The sequence below is a fragment of the Cebus imitator genome, unplaced genomic scaffold (genome assembly GCF_001604975.1).
Source record: "Cebus imitator isolate Cc_AM_T3 unplaced genomic scaffold, Cebus_imitator-1.0 Scaffold62, whole genome shotgun sequence".
Taxonomy (NCBI): Eukaryota; Metazoa; Chordata; class Mammalia; order Primates; family Cebidae; genus Cebus; species Cebus imitator.
The window spans coordinates 6929627-6947258 of record NW_016107377.1 but is presented as its reverse complement, the minus strand read 5'-3'; positions in this window follow the sequence as shown (position 1 = coordinate 6947258).

Here is a 17632-nt window from a genome sequence, read left to right as displayed (position 1 = left end):
CCCTGAGATAATTCTAACAGCTCAGTGTTACTGCATTTCTGTCCTCTTCTGCAAGCTTATGTGCACACAAGCACACACACACAGGTTTTTGTCGTTTGCCTTTTGTACACTTACACATTATCCTTTAACTTCCAGTTTTCAATCTTAAGGTACACTGGGCATCCCTTCCAGTTAGGATGCATACATGTTCTTTATTATTTTTAATAGCTGCACAGTATTCTATTGTGTAGACATATCCTAAAACATTCAATCTTTCTACTACTGAGGGACATTAGAATTTCCATTTTTTGAAACTGATGGAAATTAGGTTAAGTGAAATAACCCAGGAATAGAAAGTTAAGCACTACATGTTCTCACTCGTATGTGGAGGCTAAAAAAAAGTTGATCTCATAGAAGTAAAAAGTGAAACAGAGGATATGAGAGGCTGGAATGGATCAGAGGAAGGGAGGGACAGGGAGAGATTCGTTAAAGGATACAAAATTACAGCTAGGTCAGAGGAATAGTTCTAGCATTCTGTAGCACTGCAGCATGACAATTTTAACAATAATATTATATTAATAGTTTCAAATAACTAGAAGGAGTATATTGAATGTTCCTAACACAGAAAAGATAAATGTTTGAGATTATAGATATGTTAATTACCCTGATCTCATCAGTATCCATTACAAGTATCAAAGTATTACTATGTGTCTCACAAACATAAACAATTGTTACTTGTCAATTAAAAAAATAAAATTAAAAAAAGTTCACCTTTGAATACTACAAACAATTCTGCAATAAAGTTTTTTTCTATATGATTTTAAATCTGTACCATAGATTCTCTCTAGAATATTCCTAGGAGTGTGCATTTTTCACTTTAATATTTATTACCAGATTACTTTAGTAGCAATTTAAACTTTCTCCAGAAGTGTAAAATAATGACCATTTCCTCATATCTCCTTCAGCAGTGACTAGTATCAGTAATTTTTAACTGGTACTAATCTTCTAAGTGGAGTGATTACCTATGTATTTTAATATGCATTTATGTAGATACTAATGATATTGACCTGTTACAATGTATTTGTAGGATCCACCACATTTCCTTCTTTATCAATGGCCTGGTTGCATCCATTCATTCCTTGGACTGTTTATATGTTGTAGGCACCCTCTATTTGGCAGATTAACATACCGTGTGATGTTCATTTATTCATCTGATTTACAGCCATTGAATGCCTACTACTTACCAGGTACTTCTGAAAGTAGAAAGTGCAGTGGTAAAGAAAGTACAGTAAATGTTCTCATGAAGCCTACATTCTATGGGAGAGGCAAGAAACAAGTAATCTGAAGTCATATGATTTCAGGTAATGTCAAGTAGTGTGGGGAAACATCATGATAGATAGAAAATGATAGGGGTGAAGGGTTTCAAATACGGTTTGAGTAAACCTTAAAACATTTGAAAAAGTTTCTAAATGACATGGAGAAAAAGTCATGGTAAAACCTGAGGACAGTGTATTCCAGGCAAAGGAAATGCACGTGCTAAGAGACAAGCTTGACATGTTTGAAGAACAGCAAGGCAGTCCATGTAGCTGGGATGCAGTGTTGAAAATGAGCTTGCAAAGTGCTGGGAGCTTGGGGAAAGCCAGGCCATTTAGGGCCTTAGAGGCATGGGGAAGAGATTCCATTTTATTTTAAGTGAGACGGGATTATACTGGAGGCTTACAACTAGAGGAAAAGCATGGCCTAATTTATGTTTTATTTTATTTTATCATATTGGTCATTTATGGAGAATATAATGGAGGAAGTCAAGCATGTGATGGAAACTGTAGTTACAAGGCCATTGTAGTAATCTAGGGGCAAGATTATGGCAGTTCAATGATGAGAACACTGTAAGGAACAAGGACAAGTGGGTGTCTAGAAATGTATTTTGAAAACAATGCAAAGCAGCTTTTTCAGTGGCTAGATGTAGAATTTGAGGTTTCAGCAGGAATTAAGGGTGATTCTTCGGTTTTCAGCTTAAACAAAAGCTTGATGCTATTAATGTTTATTTATCTGTCAGTCCATTTGTGTTGCTATCAAAGAAAATATGAGACTGGGTAATTTATAAAGAAAAGAGGTTTATTTGGCTCATGGTTCTGCAGGCTGTACAAGCATGGCCCCAGTATCAGTTTCTGGTGAGGCCTCAGGAAGCTTCTACTCATGGTGGAAAAGGAAGAGGAGTCTGCATGCAGAGATCACATGGTGAGAGACAGGCAGGGGAGGTGCCAGGGTCTTTTCAACAACCAGTTCCAATGGAAACTAAGAGCGAGAGTTCAGTCATTTTCACAAGGACAGCACCAACCTATTGTGAAGGATCTGTCCCCAAGATCTAAGTGCCTTCACCAGGTCCCACTTCCAACACCAGAGATCATTGTCAATATGAGACTTGGTGGAGCCAAATAAACCATGCCAAACCATAACATTAGTGAAAATAGTATTGCTAGAGTGGGGTTGGGGAATGGTTTTGAGAATGGAAATCAAAAGTTCTTGATTGGATATGTTGAGATGGAGAAGCCTATTAGCCACAGGAAGATGCTGGTTGGTGTTGGAAAGATAAGTCTGACTGTCAGGGGAGCAGTTCAGGTGAAGATGTTAAATTGTGAATCTTCAGAGTGTAAGTGTTGTTTGGTGCATGGGATCCCATGGAATCACCAAGGGGGCATTTGGAAATATAAAAAGAGCTAAGAAATGAATTCAGGGATACTCCAAGGTTTAGAAGAAGAGAGGAGTAAATTGGGCTGAAAAGCAGCAATCAGTGAGTGAGGTAGAAAAGAAAGCAGGAGAGTGTAGCATTGTAGAGAAAATTCAAATACTTGGAGATATTTCAAGGATGACGATGCCGTCAACTCTGTTAAATGCAGTATCTGTTTAAAATATATTTTCTAGTCCATTGTTCATCTTCTGACTCTCTTTAGGATTTATTTTATAATAATGAGATGCTTTGGTATTCAAATTTTTTTACTTTATGAATTTTGAGTTTCCTAATCTGTATAAGAAGTTCTTCTCCAGCCAAGGATGCATAAATACATAATTTCTTCAAATATTTTTATTGATTTTATTTTTACATGAAAATGCTATATCATTATGGATATTTTTTGTAGATGGTGTGAAATAGGGGTCTGGTTTCATTTCTTTTAGGTAGAGAGCCAATTATGCTAGCCCCATCATTACTGTATCTTTTCCCCATTAAATTGAAATATGTCCTTTGTCATCTGTCAAATATATACATTTTCTGGATCTATTTCTGTATATTCTACTCCACTAAATGGTTTGCCCTATTTATGATGACTCTAGAGTAATGATTATTATTAGCCCATCTTGGTTAGGGGTCCATTCCTGGTCTAATCAACTCTGGCCAGGAAAAGTGGCATGATATGGCTTCACATCTCCCAGTGTAGACGCAAATGATCTGAGAAAAATGCGAGCAGAGCAGACAAATTGATCAATTTTCACATACTTCAGCAAAAATTTTCCTCTCATAATTTTGAAAGAATGTAAGGGCCACCATATTTAGAAAAATATCTCTAAGTATCATTACAGACACAATGTTTCAATTCATTTAATCTTACCATTCTAATCTCTAAGTAACAATCAGCGAAAAACAGAAAATATTCATATATGTCAAATAATTCTTTAGTTTTTGTACCTTTTCAATCCACTTTGGATTCTGAAATTTATTTTCAATCTGCAGAAAAGAAACAGTGCATAAGATTTTGTAGTTTTAAACAGAAGTGCTTTTGAGATTACATTTTTTCTTTTTGTTTGTCTTTTTGTTTTGTTCTGTTTTTTAGAGGGAATTTTGCCCTTGCCCAGGCTGGAGTGCAATGACTCTGGGATTACAGGCGTGAGTCACCGTGCCTGGCCCTTACAGTTCTTTTAATTCCTGTTGTGTTGTTCTGTAGCTGATTTGTGTTGCTCTGTAGCTGATTCGTGTTACCCTTGGAAAGCTAGTTTCATGCCCCAGGGGAAATGCACCAAGACCACTACCAGTAAACCACAGGCAACTCTCTACCTTTCTTTAAGGTGGATGGAAATAAATAATAAAATGATATAAGGTAAACTTGTAGTTCCAAATCTAAGTGGTGCTAAAACTCGCATGAGTCACACACATCACTGAGTCACAGTGGTGTTAAAATCATCACATATCCATGTAAATTCAGGGTAGCACAAAAATAAAGCATAGTTGACTTTCATTTTTCATAGATTCTGTATTTGCTAATTTAATAACTTGCAGATGTGCACATAGGGGCAAAAATCTAAGTATCTCACTGCTCGTGTGCCAGATGAGGTGGAAGGGGGCAACCCTATCTTCTAGCTTCAGCTCAGACAGCCGACAGGTGCCCTTGCACAGCCTGTGCTGTGACTTCTTTTTTTTTTCATTTTTATGCTTTCTGTTGGTGAGTTTACCTTTAAAATGGCCCTCAAAACAAATTATGGAAGTGCTGAGTACAGGAAGGCTGTTATGTGCCTTCCGGAGAAAATGCATTGTTAGATATAACATGAGTTATAGTGCTGTTGGGTGTAAGTTTAATGTTAATGAATTAATATATATATTAAATGGGTGCCTTTAAACAGAAATCGAGATAAAATAAACTTATGTATTGGTCAATGAATAAAAATGTGACCTAAGGCTCACAGGAACTTAACCCCGTGTTCTTCCTAGGAGCAATGATTCAGTATTTACTAAATCAGTGTTTATATCAACTTTATAAACCACAGCTAATGTGAATAACAAAAATCAACTGTATTTCAGACAGGTGCACATTTTGAGAACAAATGCTTGACACTCAAACCATTTGTAGCAGTATTCACACAAAAATAGATAAAGTAAGGTCTCGCTAGTTATTTTCTTTTAAAATCTCACACACACAATCCAACTGATGACCAAGTTGATGCTTTAATATTAGCAAAGAACCATCTCTGCCTCCTTCTTACCGAACCAATTCTGAAAAGAGAGTATTGGGCTATGAGAGGCACATTTCCAATGGACACTGTAATAGCAGTTGTCTTAGAATTTGAAAGGTGTTAAAGATACCTTTTTATGTTTGCTTTTCTTTCTGCAAATAGCCATTCAAAGTGGATCTATTTCATGGATTATTCTACCATGATATTGATGCTGAAAGTGAAGGGCAAATAATCCAAAGAAATATTTCGAGATCTGTTTTCTATTGAACAGGTGATATATTAAAAACACACATAGCAAATAATCCAGGGAGTCAACACAGAAATGAAATGATCACTTTCAGAATAGGAAGAGGATTGATATCTGTGGTATCATTAACATTGCAATAATAGTCATTACTAAGAATCTAAACCCAGCAATCTAAACTACTGAGTTTTCTTTCTAATGGATATGCATCCCATTACTTTAGAAAGCATTTTATTTAAAAAAAATGAGGAAAAGTGAGAGTGCCTCATTATTTCTTCAAAATATAAACACAGCACTGACTGCATATTAACTCTGAAGTGTTCCCAGGTCAGTTCAAAGGGTGGGTGCTCCCACGTAAATGAGCATACACAGAAATAACACTAATAATAAAGATGCAAGAGATTACTTTCCAAGCTTTAAACACAGGCTAGGTTTATACTTTGTTTTCATACTTAGACTTTTTCTCTCTGCTATTATAAGAATAAAATTCTCAGTTCAGATGTATCAGATGTACAGTACACATTGACTATTAATCACAGATGAGAATTTAATTAAGACTACATCGATGATCCTTTATAATCTTATCCCAGCCTTGAATCCCTTCACCACCCTTCCAACCTCCTTCAATCGCTTTCACCTCCAATCCCATTCCTCTGTCCACCTCTCACCAGCCCTTACCCAAATAATCTTTGGACTTCATCTTCTCATTATCTTACCTGGAAGTGTATCTTCCTTTTATATGATCCTTCCAGTTCCCATCCATTTCCTAAAGCATTCAAAGAACCAATTGAAAATGTGTCCTCTTTTTCCTGATTATCAAATTGCACCTATAATTTGCCCCAACTATGTGGCATTTTAAAAAATAAATTAACACTTTTCATGTATGTGCATGTTTGACATACCTATAGTTAGGTTATGTAAGGTATTTCTACCTCAGTAAGATTTTGCTGGGACAGGTTTCTTGTTATATTTTTTATTCTGTTTTCCTAAGCATGTAAATTTTCAACAAGGTCCTGTGAGTTGCACTGTATTTCTTAATGGATATAACTACAAACCAGGTATGAGAGAATCAGACTAAAGATGCAGAGAGATTTTCCAGGAGGAAATTGGAAATAAGACAAAGGATTAAATACAAAAATAACTGTACCGAAATTAATGATATAATTCCTTTTATAATCATGTCTCCTAATTTTCTTTTTTTTTAAAAAAAAGAGTAACATTATTTTTATTGCCAAAAAACAAAATAAATCAAGTATCCATCAATAAATGAATAAATGAATATTTCCAAAAACTGGAATGCTACATGGCAATGAAAATTAATTTATGTTGTTTGTAACAAGCTCTTGTTACAAACAACATAAATCAATCTCACAATTGTACTGTAGGGTAAAAGAGTCCAGTCAGGTAAGATTCCATTAATTTAAAGTTCAAAAACAGGCAAATTGAATCTATAGTTATAGAAGCTAAGACAAGGTTAACATTATACCTCAGCAGCAATGAACATGTCTAGCAAACTGATTTTGGCTCTTCAACACAATTTCCTACTAAAAAGAATGAGAATTTCCTTCAGAGATAATCTTCAATAATCTACTTGCTTAAATTGACTTTCCTTCTTTCCCTGTTTTCCTCTTGCCAGACTCTGCTCTTGGCATCACTTCCCAGCGTAAATTATCTGCAAGCGAGATCCTAATTATCTTACGTATACCTTACATGACAACCAAGTGCACACTTCCCCAAATATTGTTTCCTCCGTCTGTGGGTTTTCACATAGTCACCATGAGCTGGGTTCAAACCCCTGCTGCACTATGTAAGAGCTGCATGACCTTGGACATGTAAATTAACCTCTCAAAGTCTCAGTTTCCTTATCTGAAAAGCAGGGATAAAACTAATACCTAGAGCATAGAATTTCTGTTAAGTCGAATTGATGTTAATAATGCAAAATACCCCACCCTTCCCATCTTTTGAGGCAGTGTTTATCAGAAAATAGACAACAGCCCATTGGGTTGGGAAATAAACTTTATGGGCTCCAACCAGGATTTTTGGTTAAGTGAAAATGAAGAATAGATTAGAATGGGACATAACAGAGTATATAGCCCATAATATGGGAAGATATTGTTTTGTGAAATTTTCGTTTCAGATCTACATTCATGTGTGTTCTACACTGTGACATAAAATGTATTTCTCACTGAGGGTATAGGAATAAAAATGTTTGAAAAACACTTAGTTCACAGTAGTTTCAATTGCGTGTCATTCATGAAGCTACTCCAGATTACATCACCCGGAAATGAACTCTCCTCTTCTGACCTTGCGCTCCATTTTTATGCCACATTCTATGTCATATTAGAGCCGCTTTTGTAAGTATCTCGTTTTTACAGCAGAATCTCTTTGAACATCTAGGGCATGCATTGTTCATCTCTGAATACTTGGCAGGGTTACTCTGAATACTCTTAGCATATTTGTTTGCACATTATAAATGCTAAGTGCATGTTTTGTTAATAGACGACTAAGTTTCACCCATATTTAATTCTAGAGGTGACAGATTGACAAGGGATGCCTGAAAAATAATCTGGAGGCAAATGTGCAGGAATGTACTTCAACAGAAGAGGAAAAAAAAAAACAATATCTACTTATTGGTTGCAATGAGGAATTTCTAACCACTAATATAAAATATTTTTAAACTTTTCAAAATATTTTGTTATTGGGTAAAGCATTTTCCTTTTAATCTATATAGGGCAAGACTTCTTAAACCAGACTTCATGGACAAACTTTAAGAGTACATAAACTCCGCAATTGTATGTAAAATCTGCTTATGCGCGTGTATCTGCATGCACGCACATGTACCCACACACACACATCCTAGAGTGTGAGGGTTAAAAACTTCACATCCTCTAAGCAGATGTTCCATGATCCAAGAAACCACAAATATGTCTGTGATACATCTCTTTTAGTAAAGCCGAATTTCTCAACTTTCTGCATTTCCCCTTAGCCTCCACCCTCTTTCCTCTTATCTTAAAAGCCATCCAGCTAGAGTTAATAATCCAGCTTCTCTCCCTAGTCCAAAGAACACCCTCTGCTATAAAATTAGGCAGGGAGGGGGGCACTGTGAGTCTTTCAGGCCATTAGAAAATCGTTTGGCCACTGATGTCCTGTGGCCTGTCCCTTTAGTAAGCTCCTATTGGCTTTCCACAGCAGTAAATCACCTGTTGGCCCAGCACCTCGCCAGTTTTGGGAACATGTGATCATCATGTTCATTCGCCCTCTCCAGAGCTACAGAAACCTGATGGGTGGTGCAGAATCTCACTAAGGTTCCATTTGCTTTTGATCTTTCAGCTGGTTAAGGCATGAGCTACAGGAAAGCAACTACAACCAATGGTTGTTTGTGACCTCCCACGTAATGGAGCCCCTAGGCAGGGGAGCAAGTATAGCAGCATCCAGAAAACTCGGGAGGGGAGAGCATCCAGTATTTAAGTGGAACTTAATGTCTGCCCTTTGGTCTGCAGCTCTGCCTTTGGATTCCCCCTACCAGCGGAGCTTCTTCCAGCACACTACCCAGAATAAGCAGGAACGGCTGGGCAGCAGTGGGGGTGATGTAAACACAGTGGCTATTTAAACAGCTGCTTCCCTTCACCTTGAAGCTCATCCTCTCTCCTTCATACTAATTTCCACCATTAAAACTGACCTTGCTCTCCAGAGAGGAGACACCAGAGCCTTGGGGAACCTGACCTAAGGTTTAAAGCCTAAGTAGAGATTTCCAGCCAGTCAAGGAGTATACAGACATCTTACTCTCTGATTTTTCCAGGGCAAAGTGTGCCACGTCTGCACGGAAGTGTTCTGATTCCAACACAGTAGTTCTCCAAACATGCCCTTTTCCAACCTACAAGTCATCAGCTTTCAGGAAAGTAGTCCAGGCTGGATGCTAATACAAGAAGTCTGGACTCCCCCAGCAGTAATTAGAGGGAGGAAGGGAAGTGTTATTCCAGCAGGTGAAAGAAATAGATTCCTGGTTTTGTTTTTCTCCTGCGTGAGATCTAAAAGCTTGAAACATTCTTCTCTTCATGTGCCCCTCCCCCAATTGACCACTTATCTTCTGGGCAAACAGTTTCATGGTGAAATCAAATCACTAAAAAGGTGACTCTTTTTGGAGAAGAGGAACTTAGGACAACAGCATTCTGCATTGTCTCTTATCCCCTGAAGGTGCAGTTTTCTATTCTTGGCTGAGTTTTTCTTTCTCCTTACTTCCCGTTACACCTCATACTGTTTGACTTTCAGCAGCCGCAGCCTGGGGAACATCTGAGCTTGGCTACCTTTCTTCTTTGCTGTCTGTAATAACTCCCTTCCTTCTGGATGGGCAGGATATTAATTCTCCATATGGTTCCTGATGAACTGGAAACAGGACAGGCAGTATCCATTCAGCAGCGGACTCCCCTTACCCATAGTCAGTTTCCAGGATAGTATTTGCCAGTAACCCGAATTTTTCACACAAACAGGAAAGAAGGTTTCAAATTCCCATCCCTATCCACAGCCGTCAGCAGAAGGAGGTGCAGTGGCTGTCTCGCCTCCTGATGGCCATTCCAGTCAGTAACCATGTAGTCTTGCGTGGTGGGCCCATCAAACTTCTGTCTGACCTAGAAATATTGGTGATAATGGTAAAATAATAAAGATATTTTGCAGACTTCTTCCCATTTCCCTGCTCTTAGCATTCACTTCCGAAACAGTCCTGTTTAGACTTCTCTGGAGAGGTGGCTATATGGATGCTTGGAATTTGGGAGTCCTGCACTTTTCTAACCCAGCTGCTCCCTTAGCCTCTACTCCTGCCTTGGTTGGAGTGAAGAGAGCCTCATTTGCTCACTCCTCCCTCCCCAGCCCTCAGTCTCACCAAAGAGCGAGCAGCCTCAGAACTCATTCCAACCTGCACACTGTTGTTCCACTTTACTTAAAGCATCACAAGAGGCCAAGTGCAGAGGCCCACACATGTAATCCTAGCACTCTGGGAGGCCAAGGTGGGGGGATCACTTGAGGCCAGGAGTTTGAGAGACCAGCCTGGGCAACATAGCCAGACCCCATCTCAACGACAACAAAAAATTTAATAAATTGCCAAGCATGGTGGTGCATACCTGTGGTCCTAGCTACTCAAGAGGGTGGGGCTGGAGGATACCTTAAGCGCAGCAGTTTGAGGTTGCAGTGACCCATGATTATGCCACTGCACTCCAGCCCAGGCCACACAGTGCACAGTGAGAACTCTTCTAAAAAAAAAAAGACATGAAAAGGAGTCCAAAGACCTCCATGTGCTTCAAAATATGAACTTCCATCCCATGAGATCCCCCAAATTCAAATGGCCCTATCACAGACCACCAGCCCCTCACTGTGCTCTTCCAATGAGCCACTCAGTAGCAAACACTCTCTGATCCCAACTCTTGTCCTAAAGGAGATGTAGTCGCCTCTGAGGGCAATGTACTCCCAGCAGCCTCTTGCTCTCAGTCCTCCTAGTCCCAGGTCTGGGCTTTTTCCTCTGCTTTCTGACCTTTCTTCCCTTTCATCATTGAAGCACATGCCTCAGTCTCTGCTCTAGTAACTCTGCCTGATTAGGTTTACTTACAGTGATCCCAGGACCCTCCTCTGTCACAGAAAATTGTAGCTTCTGGCCCCCTAGTTGTGTCCTGAAATAGTTCCTGCTGATTCAACATAAATGACCATCCCAACTCTCCAAACTCTCAGTGATTTGGTCTCCTCTTCTCTAAGGACCACTGGAGAAGAGGGCCATTCTCCAGTGGTACTCTGCCCTGTCTTGGCTCCCACCCCCACAGTCACGCCCTAGACCTGTGCATTAGTTAGTACTGCACCCCTTTCTGACCACAATTTCAGGCCCCTTGCTTGGACGTCATCCCCTCTTATCTTTTGCCAGCTCACTCTCTCATGTCCCCCAACTCCAAAAATTATTTTACCCCGCCAGTGTTTGGTTTACAAACCATTGAAGTCTAGAGTTTTCACTTGCCTTGCCCAGCTTAGTGCCTACGGTTCACGTTCTCGGTTACGCACTGCTCTGCATGTGCCCTTATCTTCTGCCTCCTTCCCTCCCTTTGTCATCATGTGGGAAAGCCCAGTCCTTGGATTCATCCCACTTTCTGCCTTCTTCCCACCTCCCCAGGAGCAGCTGGCCGCGGCTGGAAGAAACATAAACCCATTTTGTCACGTCAATTTCTATCCATGATGTGAACTTTGAGTGTGCCTTATTTTTGGTTTATCTTCTCAACATGATTGTGAGATTGACACAGGTTTTGGGTGTAGCAGTAATATCACATTCATTCATTGCCATATAGTATGGTAGTTCATTAGATGAAGACACCACTATTTGCCATTTCACTACTCGTGGACATTTGGGTTTTTACCAGTTATAAATATTTTTGTAAATGTCTTTTTTGGTATATGTGGAAACATATATAAGAGTAGAATTCTGGGTCATAGTGTGTATCTGTGTTTAGCTTTTGTAAGTCTTACAATTCTAAAAAGGACTATATCAATTAATACGCTCATGAACAGTGTACAAGACTTCCTTCTGCTCCACATTTTCACCAACACTTGATAATGTCAGGTTATTCCATTATAATCACTCTGTTAGGCATTTAATATGATCTTATTTTTAGTTTTAACTTATGTTTTTCTGATAACTAATGATGTTGAATAACTTTTCATATGTCGATCGACCTTTTTGGTAAAGTGACTGTTCCAATCTTATGTCCATGTTTTGTTTGGGTTGTCTATGCATTTCTTATCATGTAGAAGTGCTTTCAATATTCTGGATGTGAGTTCCTAGTCATTGAAAATAATACAGCCATGCATTGCTCAAACATGAGGATATGTTTTAAGAAATGTGTCATTAGGCGATTTTGTCCTTGTGTGAATGTCATAGAGGGTACTTACACACACCTAGAAGGTATAGTCTACTACACACTCAGTCCATATGATACAGCCTATTGCTTCAAGGCTATAGACATGGATAGCATTTACTGTACTGAATGCTGCAGGCAATTATAACAGGATGGTAAGTATTCAGTATCTAAACATATCACAAGATAGAAAAGATGTGGTACCAATACAGTGTCATAATCTTATAAGATCCCTGTTGTATGTGTGGACTGAGACTGCATTGCAATTATCTCCTTATTGTGGCCTGTCTTTTCATACTCTAAAAAGTGTCTTTAAATGAAGAAACGTTTTTCACCCCATTAGTCTTTTCCTTTATGATTAGTGCTTTTTGTATCCTGTTAGAAAATTTTTGCTTTGCTTATCTTATGAAACACATTCTTCCATATTAAAAGCCCTATTGTTTTATCTTTCACAATGAAGTCAGTCTTTAATCTACCTGAAACTGACTAACAGATTTTTAAGTATGATGTTTATATTAGTTAAGCCTCTGTTGAAAAATACTTTGGAGTGTAGGATATTTGAAGGTAAAAGTGCTTAATATCCCATACAGAAGGACTATTCCTGCAGATACTAAAACATCTGTTCAATTTGGGCAAAAAAAATCTATTAAGTTGATGATTTCGCACCATGTTGACCAACTAAATGAATGGTATTCTAACATTTTGACTAAAATGATTCAATTGCCAGTTTGGCTTTGGCCTTGTGTAAACACCAAAGGGACTAAACATAAAACTCTACTTAGAAAACAGTAATCTTGGAACTGGCTTCTGGCCCAGACATAATTACTCCCAAGATACACCTGTTAACAAACTTGGGCTTGATTTCCTTAGTCACCTCTTATTATGATTGTAAATTAATCATTTTCCTGGCAGGGGGCTGACTCAAGTCTGCTAAGTTTCCTCTGGCTTTTGTATCTAGTAACTACCCCTTTCCCTGCTGTTCTAGGCAAATCAGCTGATTAATATGAAATTAAAACATAAATAGGTTTAAAATTACCACAGGCCACAATGTATAATTTTAGATTTTGTGAAGGAGGCAAGATAATTTTTTAAGGTCCTTTTAGCTGTAAGAGTTTATATATATATATATGTTTATGCATACATAAACACACATTTATAAATAAGTGTACATATAGAGATACACATATTTTTGCATGTACATTTATATATAAAACTATAAATTGTAAGAATTATTTATTAGCAATTATAGATATTTCTGTGAAAGAATCAAGTTGCTTTATTTATTCAATCTGAAATCTTACCATTATTAACGTAACCTAACATTTCACAAAATCAATAAAGTAACCATCTATAATTTTATCACTCAGATATTACCAATTTTATTACTTTGGGGATATTTCTTTTTAGTTTTTTCAAAATGTTTAAGCATTTTTCAAATGTGCAATGTTGCATTTTTTAAAGTGGTTTTATGTTTCTGCAGATATGTTTACTACTTTGGTTTTCCCACAGCCTCGAGTGCATGACCATTGGAGTCTCTGCAGTTTTTTTTGTTTTTGTTTTTTTGGTTTTTTTTTTTGAGGTGGGTATGATAAGGGGTTCGGGGAGTTGGACTGCAGAGCACTTCCTATTGCATGCTCCGTCTTGTACAGGCCCTGGGATTTCCGTATGGTCTCCGTCTACTGAGAAGACCATCAAAAAAAAGATTATAATACATTAGAATTGCCAAACTCTCTAAACAAAAGTGACTTCCATGCTTCCTTAACTTTTTGGGTAGCCATTCATGTTATGTAAAATAATATATATTTAAATGTCCATCCAGTTTCCTGTACTTTTCAGTAACTTATGCAAGTAGCAGAGTGCTCTATGGAATATGTTTTATCCTATGATGTTAAATTAAAAACTTGGGTCAAGCATGATGGCTCATACCTATAATCCTAGCACTTTGGGAGGCTGAGGTGGTTGGAGCCCCTGAGTCTGAGACAGCATGGCCAACATGATGAAACCCGGTCTCTACTAAAAATACAAAAAATAGGTGGATGTGGTGATATACGCCTGTAATCCCAACTACTCAGGAGGCTGAGTCAGGAGAATCGCTAGAACCTGGGATGTAGAGGAGGTTGCAGTGAGCCAAGATCGCACCGCTGCACTGCAGCCTGGGAAACAGAGTGAGACTCCATCTCAAAAATAAAAATAAAATAGAAAAATAAAAATTCGGATATATTTTGGGATACAATTTAAATGTGCAATACTTCTAAAAACACAATAAAAGATTTAAAATACACTTTCTGCTTGTTGTGGATCGCCTGATACTTCACCTGTGGTCAGCCTCTCCTTCCTTTTCTGCCAACCCTCATGCTCCCCGACATACACACAGATGCATACAAACACCTTTTTTTGTTACTGTTTTTCTGTGGGAAAATAGATGAAGAGAGCTTTCCTATTTTATTTGTATTACCTCTCTTAGATCTATTCTTCTTGCTTTTATATTTTTCTATAGTCATTACTTATGAGGTTCTTTTTTTTCTTGCTCTGAGCTATTGAGGATTTCACAAGCTGTTTATCTAATTTCTTGATTTACTATTCATTCTGTTCTTTAAGGCCTCTACTCTATTTGCCATTTTTAGTCTAACAGTTTTTCTCTGAAAATATTCTTTCTTGCTCTCAAATTCTTCCTTTTTCATTTATATAATATCTTATGGAATCCATTGAGAATATAAATTACATTTTAAAAACAGTTTTCTGCTGAAGTCAGCTTGGTGCATGATCTGTCTCTTCACAGAACGTTTCCTCCAATAATTCAGATGCATCACTTTTTTTGAACTACGGAATTTTTTTCCAGTATAATATTTTTCTTTGTTTTGTTATTCTTTTAGATGTTTGTGCACATCGAATATGTGGAGCACAAATAAGTTGTCTTGAAAAAAATATATACAGAGAGAGAAAGAACATATTTATATATTCAGATCTTTTTATCCTTGTAAAGGAAAAAATCTCTCTTTCTCTCTGTCTCTGTCTCTCTCTCTCTCTCATCTATTCTTTGCCCAGGTAAGACTTCATCTACCTGTGGAAGTAGGGAGAGAGTTGTTCAGCAGAGAATTCCATAGCTTACCAAGTTTCCTTCTCTGTTTGCCGCTGCACTGTCTTCATTAGGAGCCCCTGTGATTCAAGAAGCCTCTGCTCTGACTTCCCGATCGCTAAAGTTACCAAAACCAGTTCTCTTCCCGAGGCTACCAAACCAGTTTTTGTGTACGCTGAACGTTTCTGTTACCGTCTCACAAAGCTCACTGCTAAAGAATATTTCCCCTTCCTACCTCACTGATATTCTCTCAAAGAGCTGTCCCTCCCTTCTGTTCTCTGGGAAGCCCAGGGTAATCTCTTTCCTGTATTGAGGCTTTCACAAAAGGCAGGAAGAGCCTAGGGCTTTTGTGTTCAGCTCTTCAAAAATTCCCTGGGCAAGAAAATATTAAGGGCTTTCATATGTGCTTGAAATCGGAGAATTAAAAGATAAAGAGAGCCAAATACAGCTTAGCTTAAAAACGGCAAATTGCTGTAAGGTATCTAGTTATCAAAGCATAGAAGTCACATTTAAGTACATATTCCTTGAAAGAAAAGGGAAATAAGAACAGAAACAAAAAGAATGGAAGTTACTTTTTTATTCCTTCAGGAGGGTCTTTGGCCAATATTGGGACTGGTGACTGTTTTATTTCTCCTATTTGAAGAAATCAAAGCAAATGAGCACATAGTTATTTTGAAATGTGTGTGCACAGTATGAGGAAGAAAATACTTTCACCAAATGTTCCAAGTTTATTTCTCATCAATGATGACATGGGATTGATGTTACCAGCAACTCTTAGGTGGTCAAGAATATGAGTTTGGATTACTGCCATGGGAGTCTAAGTTTTGAAAAAATGTTAATAAAAGTTATACTTTGGGTCTTTTCAGTAGGAACTTAGAATTCAAGGTGAAACAGTGAATCAAATTTTTAATGTGGTTTTACCATCACCATTAAAAGCTGTAGGAGATAAAGAAACCAATATATGACAATACCAAAACATGCCTCCGTGCGCCTTCAGTACTGGGTTGGAACTCACAGCTGTGTTTGATGGCACCGTATTTCACTTCAAATTGAAGTTAATTAGAGAAATCTCCCTAAACAGTTCTTCGAGTATTTGTACAAATAGTCTAGGATGAAGCTTTAATCTTAACATCATGGTCAAATCTAACACTACTGTCCCTGAGACAGAACAGGAATAGGTGAAGCTAACCTTCACCAAGTGCATCTATGCAGCTATGGTTAGCCGTCTTACGTAGCTTTACCAAGTACGTTGGGCAAATCACTGATATGGTAGGCCACCGGATTATTGTCAAGTGGTAGGAGGTGATTTTTGGATGGTTGTATCTGTTTTGAAAGTATATAGAAGCTTAGTTTACCACGTGGACAACTGGTAACTGCCAATTCAACCTTAGATCTGAGAAATTTTGATTATTTACTACAACTGCTAGTACCTGATACATGGCCAAGAGGATATATGTATCTGAAATACTAAGGCCTCAGTCCAAATATGGAACGGTTAAAATTGTGACTAAATACAGCATTTAAATCACTATTAACATCACCAATTTCATTATTAGAAAATAATGCAGCAATGTGAAAATTTCAGTGAATAACAGTAATAGCTGTTATTTACCAAATGCTTTCTAAGAGCTGAACATTGTGGTATTTCACATTGTTTTTTCCTGATTTAAACCTCCTAACAACCTTATGACTTATTTTGCAGAACAGGAAACTGAGGCTTAAAGATGTTAGATAAGTTACAGTATCAAAGCAGGGTTTCAAATTCACATTTTTCAAATTCTAAAGTTGGCATCTGTATTAGTCAGTTCTCACACTGCTATAAGGAAATAACCTTAGCAGGTTAATTTATAAGAAAAGGGGTTTTGTTGGCTCACAGTTCCGCTGGCTGTACCGGGAGCATGGCAGCAGCTGCTTCTGGGGAGGCCTCAGGGGGCTTTTACTCATAGCGGAAGGCAAAGCAGGAGTAGGCATCTTACATGGTGGAAGCAGGAGGAAGAGAGCAAGTGGGGAGGTGCCACACACTTTTAAACAATCAGATCTCATGAGAACTCACCATTGTGATGACAGCACCAAAGGGGCTGACGGTAAACCACGAGAAACCACCCCCATGATTCAATCACCTCCCACCAGGCCCCACCCCAACACTGGGGTTTACAATTGAACATGAGATTTGGGTGAGGACACAGAATCAAACCAAAGCAGCATCCTTTTCATTAAACCAGGTTACTTCATGCATAGACTTTATATGAAAAGATCCCTTTTGCTGCAGTTTATTGACATTTGAGCATTTGATTATCTGAACTTGGACTGGATGTTTAGAAAGGGTAAAAGGTTGTGTATGAGAGTTTTTCAAACATCATAATCTGTCATATCTACCCTTAAATAAGGATGAGTTATAGTCAAACTATGTGTAAGGAAAATATTGAACATGTTTTCCTTTAAAGTATATCATGAATCTGTAATAACTTTGAACATATGAGTAAGGATTGATGGATGTTTTGAGAAGTG